Source organism: Sycon ciliatum, chromosome 12 (assembly GCF_964019385.1).
Source record: "Sycon ciliatum chromosome 12, ocSycCili1.1, whole genome shotgun sequence".
Taxonomy (NCBI): domain Eukaryota; kingdom Metazoa; phylum Porifera; class Calcarea; order Leucosolenida; family Sycettidae; genus Sycon; species Sycon ciliatum.
The window spans coordinates 6826413-6836666 of NC_088654.1; the positions used below are offsets into that span (position 1 = coordinate 6826413).

The 10254-nt window shown below is 43.2% G+C and overlaps 1 long non-coding RNA gene across 1 annotated transcript; it reads left to right on the top strand.

Annotated features, from left to right (window-relative positions):
• Positions 1-6253: 6253 nt before the first annotated feature.
• Positions 6254-10000, top strand: LOC135828488 (uncharacterized). Its single transcript, XR_010555683.1, has 3 exons — positions 6254-6292; positions 8680-8847; positions 9779-10000. It is a non-coding gene; the product is annotated as an uncharacterized LOC135828488 (long non-coding RNA).
• The last annotated feature ends 254 nt before the right edge of the window (positions 10001-10254 follow it).

Genomic DNA, 10254 nt, shown 5'->3' on the forward strand with positions numbered 1-10254 from the left:
ATGCTTGTTTGTATCTGTTCAGCTGTCCTGTTCTTCTTCTGCAGCACTCTCAGGAGCTATCGGCGGTGCTGGGCAGGTTATACCCCGGCTTTCCTCGTGACAAAACTGACGGATGTGTTTGTAGAGGTACATTGCCCTATCTGCTGACATTCCACTTGGCTCAAGCACTGGAGGGAGTGTAGCAGCATCGAATGCTTGAGTCGGCGCTAAGGCTAGAAGCTTGAACGTTTTGTCTGGTTGCTGGTCAGACCTAGACATTTCAAATTCTCCTGGTTTGGCCTCGGCGAAGCAACACGTCTGGAAGAACGTAATGTTCTTGACAGGCTTGAAGTGTTGCTTGAAGAAATCATCCCAAGCTCGCCACTGCCAGGAAAACGTTACGGCCTGGTTGATGGCTGCGGACTCATTTGCCACGCTTGCCAACTGCTCCACTGTGTCTACGTCTGCTTTGCGGCACCTTTGCTTCAGGAGTCCAAATCCGGCATCCACGAAGCACCGGGTATGTCCAACGCGCATAAAATTGAGGTCGATTTTGGTGTTCAGGCCAACCATCACGCGCCAAGGAAGGTACGCAAAGACCGTCTTGTTTTTATTTTGACCACAGTAGTTGTCGGCGTGCAGCCCAAGGCATGTGGCCCTCTTTGAGTGTTTATCGAGATGATGATGGAGCATGGTGATGACTGGTTTTGGGCCATGTGCTTCTGGCGTCGGGTCTCCTGGCGTCAACAGCGTTGGCTTTGTCCTGCCAGAACTGGTCTTCTTGGGTCTTTAGGAGAGATCGAATTTTCTGCAGCACCTTATTCCGATTTGATTTCAGTGCTTGTCTCTTGTCCTTATTGTTTTCTCTGTTGATTAAAATGTGCAGCTGCTTCTGTTGTTCGGATAGTGTCCGAATGGTAGGATCAGATGTCTTGATCAGTTGTTGTGGGCGACTGCATGTGCCGAATGCCTGAGAGGCAGATTCATGCAATGCTGTACAATAATATACAATAATATACCTTTATAATACGATAAACGTCACAATCACGTGAACCGGGGTCCCGGGAACCAGGGAGTGGCAAAAGCCGTGCACTCAGTGCACAGTGGACTCGGCGTGGGAACATAGGAGTAGAAAAATACCGGTATTTTACTATTCCCTTGTACCAACTGGGCATTTCTTGCGACTCAATTCACGTACGAGGGCCCCAACTTACGACAACTCCCTGGAGGCGAGTCCAAAAATCACGTTATCGAATAAGGTATATCGCTAACTTTCTGGTGATCATTCAGTGCAAAGTTCGAGTTGCAAGTCACAAACCTGACTGCTGGGCATACTACCCATGCGTTGACTTGCTCAAGTGTGGAAAGAAAGATCTTTGCTGAAGCACGCCAAGGGTCTTCATATCCAATGCGGCATATGTGTCCGCTTGCTGCTGTGGAAATTAATGCGCATCGCACCCAGTAACTTGTCCAAATAATATAAAAGCTAATGTGTATGCAGCTGTTGCCCAATCATCGCTGTTGTGCATGCTGTGCTGATCTCTGTTAACTCGATTAGGAATATGTAATTATGCTGCGCCGGTGGATAGCACAGGTGTTCTCAATATTCCCGAGAATGGTTCAGCACAGTGTAAACCAGGTCACACACTGAAAAATCCAGAGCGCGTCTATTGCCACCGGGGAAACTGGGTCAACTTCCCAATCTGCGAACGTAAGTGGAGGACCAGGACATGTTTCGAATATTTATTCTGACGATATCCAGAGGCCAGTAAGAGATAAAATGTGCGAAGGAGGAGAAATAGCGAGGAAGAATTGGGTTGGCCGGGGCCAGGGATGTAATGGTCAATTCTTGACTTAGTGTGGTAATCGTTTTAGTACCTCGAACCCCGTGCTGAGTTTGATACGGTTTCTGGTATCTTGGCCGTAGACTACTACGCATACTGCTTCTAGCGGTATCTTTGCATTGTACTGATTGATTACTAGTATATTGTATATATTTATTTATTATTAGTAGTGTTATTATTAATAAGAATGGCGTGACTCCTCTGTAGCCTTGTCATGATTTTAATTTTTACCGCCCACGGCCGCACAAAGTCCTTGGCAACAAAAAAATGAAAATCTCTCCAAATCTATCCAAACCAAACTTCAAATTCCTTTCATGGTTACTGGGGGCAAGACCATCTCATCGAATGGATGCAATTACCACCCGTGAGGCTCGCACTCACGCACACGCACACACACACACACACACACACACACACACACACACACGCACACACGCACGCTCACACACACACACACACACACACACGCACACACACAAACACATACATACGCACACTTTCTTTCTCTTCCTCTGTCTGTCTCTCTCTTTCTCTCTCTTTCTGGCCTCGTCACCTGCACATCTAATTGGCAATCACACCAGTTGAGACATACACTTCACGCTGACCCATCATCACCTGACTTGAGATCTTGCAAGTTGAGACATTTGTTTTTTAGGCTATTACCTGGCGTGCGAAATTGTGGGTAGGGTCGGTTTTTGTTTCTGAATATGTGACATTATCTTCAATGTTAGTCTCAATTCTTAGCACTAGTTATGATGTTCCTGGTATATTGCCACGTTATTATTATTACCTTTTTCTGTAGTTATATTGTTGTTTTGTTCACAGGAGTCACATATCCCTGAAGATGCCCTCTTGGGCGAAAATTTGGAAAGGAATTTGAAGTTTGGTTTGGAGAGATTTGGAGAGATTTTCATTTTTTTTTGTAGCCAAGGACTTTGTGTGGTCCTGGGCGGTAAAAAGTATTATTATTACAATAAAACCGTTTGAAAAAGCAGGGTTGAACTCGTAAGAATAAAAAAATTAAAAAATAAGAATTGAAAAAATTTGAAACTCGGGTATTGAGCCAATAATAAATGTAGAAAGGAAAAAGACATATGGAAACGAGTTAAGAGTAACTCTCCACCACTGTAACTAGATACTATATACAGTCAGAAGGTGCAACAACTAGGCACAAAACTCAGTACTCAGTCAGTTTTGTGCCTAGTTGTTGCACTTTCTGACTGTATATAGTATCTAGTTACAGTGGTGGAGATTTACTCTTAACTCGTTTCCATATGTCCTTTTCCTTTCTACATAAAAAAATTAATGACTATTAATTTTTTACACCTAAAAGTGTACAGGCAGGGGTGGTCGCTACACGAGCATACAGCCAGTTAGTCACTGCGTCATGCGCGAGAGGTAGTGGGTTCGAATCCAGCCTTGTTATGTGATGCTTCTTGTTTTTCTTCTTTTTGACGCGATGTTTCGGCTCAAATTGCCGACTTTGCCGTATTTTACACAATTTGGGCGAACTTGCGAGTCATATGATGCCTTTCTTCTTCTTTTGGGTAATGTATCAAGTTAGTCAATGTGATGGTAGTAGTCTGGGCCTCCATTTCCCAAAAAGTTGAAAATCCCAGTTGCCAGAGCTCTAAAGTTGTGGAACTGGCCATTTGCCATATTTTTAGCAATTTGCCCAGTGGCTGAATGCCATACCCCTATAGCGGTAGAAGGGAGCATGTCTGAGAAAATCAGAAAAGCAGGGCTGGGTCATCTTTCCGATTTCGACGCCTTGGAACTGGGGACCACCTCAAAACCGGGACCCAAAATGCGACTGGATTTTGGGTCCAAACGAGCGCTGGTGCAGTGTCCACAATGGAGCTAAGAACAAACCACCGCTATGGCAACATTACCTCACCTGAGTTGTCTTCACATCACTACCACATCGAATCAGGGCTACATCCAGGAACTAGGGGTGAAACGAGTATCTATTTTGACCACTCGATCACTCATTCATAATATTCGATCGAGTATCCGATTATTTCGAGTATTTTATCAAAATTCAATAGCACTAGATTTGTGAGTTCTCGACCAATTCGGAAGAAATTATCTGTGAACATAGAACAAAAGCCGCCAACGTCTTGTGTAAAGTACTGATTTTCACCAGTACAATAGTACTTTCATGATCTCATAACAAACTAACGTTACTTGCCGTGGTGATCGCATCGTCCAAGTCATAAAATACTGACTCAAATGCATGCATAACGCATGCATACCAGTCGATGAGCGGTGCAACAGAAGTTTTTTGAAAAAATAGAATGCCAATACTAAAAAAATGAATAAAAAATAAACATCGAGTGCAAAATTTCGAATACTCGCTCGTTTGAAATTTTCGAACGACTACTCGAATATTCGAACTAATCGTTTCACCCCTACCAGGAACACAATGGCCATCATCGCCAAATATCACTAAATTATTATTATTATATTTATTATTTTGCTTGTTCGCGTTGGCATCAACCTGCATAAAGCAGGTATATAGCCTTCGCTTAAGCTGCCATAAAAAAGAAAGCTCATCCTAAGCGAGAGGGCTAGAGGGAAATATAACGATAACGAGATACAGAATACAAAGAAATCCAATGAGTTCAACGTACAATTCAAAACAAGAAAGAAAGGAAAGAAAAACAGAGCCGAATCCACCGATTGATCCATCAATCGACAAAGGGGACTAATCCGTTAGTGTTGCAAAGTAGAAGCTGATTATAGTTGCAGATCCCCAGGCCAGGGCCAGCATATTGCCGATTCTGGATAGGTCTCCGCAGCATTTGATGTGGTAATTATCATAATGTTTGATAAAATTGTTAGAGTATCTAGTATCTAGAGTACCGAGTATCTAGTATCTAGAGTATCTAGTGTAATTGTATCCGTTATTATTGTTGAGGGTATCTAGTGTAATTGTATCCGTTATTATTGTTAAGGGTATCTATTGTAATTGTATAACTTCAGCCATTACACACAGCACACATTAGTTCCTTCCACTTTCGACGATCCTGGGCGAGCTGCCTCAGTGCAACTAGATCCTCGTGTGATGTGAGGGAGTTTGTGGATCTGGAATTTTTAAGATCGTTGTTGATGGATCGCGGGAGTGTTGTTCTCGGGCGGCCTCGGAACCCTGAGCTTCCTACTAAATTGCATCGCTAAAATACCCAAATTACAAGGGCCATAGCGGGAACCTTTACGGCATCTATTTTCCTGGACCATATAAGAAATTTCTCCTCTAGAGAATAATACCAAGCTCCTTTGAAAAGCTAATGGTGAAAAAACAATCCTCTCTTGATTCATTGGCAATAAATAAGGTCAATTGTGCACTCATGGCAACAGCGAAAAATGATGAAAGTTATTTTCCATAACTTTTTCTTGCATGTGACTTTCAACAATTGAGCTTATTTATTGCCATTTTTACGACTATTGTCTCCTCGTCGCTTGTTTCGCTTGGGCTGTGTTTACATGAGAGGTTTCAACCCGAGTTGAGTTCGACCCGGGTCGGATTTCAACCCGCATTGTACACGAAATTAATGGCGCGTTTACATGACGCATTGTGCTTGACCCGCGGTGAGAAATCGTACTAACGTACTTCTGTGTGTATCTCGCGCCAGATTTGAACAGCACTGCACATGTAAATAATTTCGCGCGAAAATATTCACGTGACCATCCTGGACTCTAGAAGTGGACTTTTGGCGGCATATCAGTATTTGGTCAACTGTCTTCATGTGAACGCTCACCTATTTCGTCTATCGTACAGACTTTCAACCCGGGGTGAACTCGACCCGAGTTGAAATTTCTGATGTAAACACAGCCTTGGTAAAGCCAAGATTTTAATCTAGAATCAAGATCCCACAAACGGAGTGTGGCATTGAGACAGTATTGGAGAGATTTCTAATGCTCGTGCTGCTGTTATTCATACAACTTCAAGCAGTGGCTCCTAAATCCAGCAGCCATGTTTGTTTTAATACATGAAGGATGACAGAGTCTATGTTCCAACAAGTGTCTACATCATATTGGAGGCTGGCACACGTCCACATGAAATGGTAGGGATAATCAGTGTTGTGACATGTTACTTGCCAGAGTACCCTTTACTGTTCTGTTCTTGACTACTTGCCACGGGGTGAAGAGGCGTTGGAACGTTCTTTCCTCCATCACCTGTTGTTGCTGTGTGTGGTGCATGGATTTATGGTTCACCAGTCAAGTTCCATATGTACCATGGGTTCTTCCTTGCTAGCAGATGTGACTTTTAAAAGAAAGTTCCTTTTTTCCTTTTTTTACTAAGTCCACTATGCTCCCGAATGAATGCGGAAAGTGGTGGCGGGGCCCTGGTGATCAGCCGACCTTGGTGGTCTCGGCGTCTGCACAGACAAAGCGTGCCAAGAACCTTCTGTGTATTGTTGTATTGTTCTGCGCAGTCAATCCACCTGCAAGCGGTTACCGGGCAGGTGAGATGCATAGATTCTTGGGTGTGTGGCTTTGGTGGCTTCTTGCAGTCTGATTACACGCGCCTGGTTTAGTACAATGATGTTTTGTTCAGTTCTACTTGGATACATCAGCAGCAGTATAATTGAGCCAGCGCACGCGGAAATCGACCTTAGTGACACGCACTTCAAACTGAGAAAAACGCACTTCAAACATTCTCTGTTTTCGTGTGATGTGCGATATATCAGGGAAAATGCTCTATTTTCTAAGACCCGTAACTCAAGTTTTACTCAAGAATTTTCAAACATTTTTTGCATTGAATTCTGCATAAATCCATCTACCTTTATCCACTGTCATCTCAGTTTCTAAAAATATGTCACTAAGGGTGACTTTTGCGTGTGCTGGCTCAATTTAGTATGGGTGTAATTAATATGTGAATCGTGCGTGTGCCTTTCCTGGCTCAACCTTGTTGTTGAGTATCTCTGCTTGTTTGGTCCTGCAAGTTCAAATAAAACAAACCAAAAATGTGCCTGGCTCTGTGAAACGATCCACAACATTACCACATGGATATGCAAGCAACATGTGAAGCTTGTGACACAAAATAATGCCTGTTGTGTACTCTTGCATGACATTGCAAGACTATTTTTGTCCAAAGTTCAACGTCTTGCAACGTGCTAAACACATCTCTCACCCAATGAGTTGCCGGTTTCTGCACTGCAAGCACACTCGGTGCCATACATGCTTGTAGCCTGCAGAAGCCCAAGATGTTGAATTTGCGTGCTGTCGCTGCCTGTCGCAGCTGTCACTGCTTGGTGGGCATCACATGATGTGCCAAACTGGGAATGCTCGAGCCACCGATGGCGGACTTGGTTGACAAGTTTAGTTGCTAAGACACTCATTACACGGGGCAGAACAACAGAGACCAAAAATCCGTCTCGTGACTCCGAATTTCGTGTTTCAAAAACCACTCATCAGAAACAAAGTTTTTTGAAACACGAAACTCGGAGTCACGAGAAGGATTTTTGGTCTCTGTTGTTCTGCCCTTTGTGGTAAGCTCTGCCCCTTTTTAAGGTATTGGGCACTGTTTGCCAGCGAAGACTACAGACACTTTGTGTAAAACACTCATTATGGATGCGTTCATGCTGACCTTAGCTAGTTGGTCATACTACATAGAGAAAGCGGCAGCAGGCAGTGTACAGCACTGGGACATCAAAGCGTCCGCATATACTTTGCTATCACCCGGTATGAGCCCTCTGGTTTCTTTCCACGTAGAGTAGCGATGTCATAGAGCACTGTGTTATATTACTACCACCCCGCATCATTCTATTTCCTATTTTTATTTTTCTCCTCAGCTTCTTCTTCATAAGCTGTTGACGGAGACTCCCTCGATTTAGGCTAAGGCCTGTGGAGAATCCATAAATACAAAAAAATAAAAAAGTCTCGTGTCTACAGGGTGACACTAGCGATTCGATTCTCAAAGCATGTCCTGTTTAACCAGTTATAATGTAAAAATAGAAAAACACATGGGAACGAGTTTTGTGCCCACGAAGAGAAAAAAGTTTCGTTTATGGGTGGGTGGGTCAAGGGGAGTTTCGTTTTTGAAAAATATTGATATGAGAGACATCAATGTATTCTTGCTGTCAAGTAAATCTATTTTTCATTCAGGTGGGTGGGTGGGTGGGGGTCCTAACTACCGTATTTTTCCGGTTATAAGTCGACCCTTTATGACTGAAAATAGCAGGAGAAAAGGTGGGTGTCGACTTACAACCGGGATTCGACTTTTAACCGGGAATTATCGGTATCTTCCAAAAATAACCTGCACTGAATACACGAGTGCACCATGTGTATGCATTTTTACCAAGTTTATAGCCTTTTCCAAGGATTTGGATGTTTCAGAATCCAATGAGGAGTGTTTATGTAATTTGTTCATGTGTTAGTAGCAGGGAGCAGTTAGCAGTGCTTCGTTGGGCAAAAACTTAAAAAACGTAATTAAGATCTCTGGATACGGGGGTCAACCTATAACCTGTTTTGGGTGTATCGCACAGCAACCATCCAGGTCCGACAACAACAGAACTACACACACCGCAAAGGCTTCTACTTCATTTCGTGCAAACAAACTCCTAACTCCCGAAAACCAGAACAAGCATGATCAGTTCCTCACATGCGTACCTGAGGGGCCCGCATGCTCGGAGTGTAAAGACCACATGGTGGGCGTGAACACGTGTCGCAACGGCACGTGCATGCATACAAGTAAAGTGCGTAAAAGAGTTCATACTACATAACCGGGGTCGACTTATAACCGGTAAAATACGGTACACTTTTTCGTTTTGTGAAAATTATCGATAATGCCGGATAGCACCTAAGCCTCTAGGCGACTTCAGTACGTTTTCATGTTCTTCCGTGTTCCCAGACTGCGTGGTCAATGGAGCCAATAACCTTTTGGGAGCGTACCAGCAGGTTTACAGAGATGGGTCTGTTGTTTGCAGAGCAGGCCACAGTAATGTACCACAGGGCACGCCGTACTGCACGACTATTATAGGACTAGTACACTGGTGGCATAAGATTGACAAATGTGTTCGTAAGTTGTCTTGAGGTCAGGAAGAATGTCTTCTTATCAATCCTTCTTTCTGGTACCTGATTGTCAGCCATTCCTTCTTGTTGTCAACCATTCCATCTCATGTCTTGTTGTCAACAATTCCATATCAGATCTTGTTGACAACCAATCCATTTCATATCTTGTTGTCAACCCATCCATCTCATCTCTTGTTGGCAACCATTCCATTTCAGATCTTGTTGACAACCATTTCATTTCATATCTTGTTGTCAACCCATCCATTTCATGTATTGTTGTCAACCATTCCATCGCATGTCTTGTTGTCAACCATTCCATTTCATATGTTGTTGCCAACCAGTCCATTTCATATGTTGTTGTCAACCCATCCATCTCATGTCTTGTTGGCAGCCATTCCATTTCAGATCTTGTTGACAACCATTCCATTTCATATTTTGTTGTCAATCCATCCATCTCATATTTTGATGGTAACCATTCCATTTCTTATCTTGTTGACAACCATTCCATTTCATATCGTGTGGTCAACCCATCCATTGCATGTGTTGTTGGCAACCATTCCATTTCAGATCTTGTTGACAACCATTCCATTTCATACCTTGTTGTCAACCCATCCATCTCATATCTTGTTGTCAACCCATCCATCTCATGTCTTGTCGGCAACCATTCCATTTCTGATCCTGTTGACAACCAGTCCATTTCATATCTTGTTGTCAACCCATCCATTTCAAGTCTTGTTGGCAACCATTCAATTGCATGTCTTGTTGGCAACCATTCCATCGCATGACATGCTGCACAAGACAGTATTTTGATCATATCGCAGGAGAATAGCACTGTCAATGATTGGCACAAACGTGGGCTTGTGCGGAATGCACAAATTTTATCCAATAATCTGTTTTGCGTTGTTGATTAATTTGCTTTGCAAAATCTGCTTCTGCAGCAACATTCCATTGGTTACGAGAATCCGTGTACGCCATTGACAGGACAGGACATGTATCCGTAGCGACCATCAGATCTGATTGTCAGAAGCGAAATGGAACACTGCCATACTCAACCCTGGACCTACCGTTGAACGGGAGTGACTTGGCGTGGGGACCAAATTGGGCAGTATTTGGGGACATCTCTATCTTCTATGTAGATTATGGAGTAATCAGTTCGCGATCCTACGCTGACAATGTCTACCCCGCTAATTTGATGTTCTTGTGCATAATTGGTAAGTGTTATCATCATCAGCTTCAATTGGAACCCCCCCCCAGTTCAGCCCCTACTTAGTACCTATTTGCTTTCGTCCACATAATTATTTATTTTACGAGTTGGGTTTGTGAATAATAGGAAGAAAAAAAGCAACTTCAGTGCTATTCTCCTCACATTGACTGGTCTCTCAACCGAGTCTTGAGGTGTTGCAATATAAAAAAT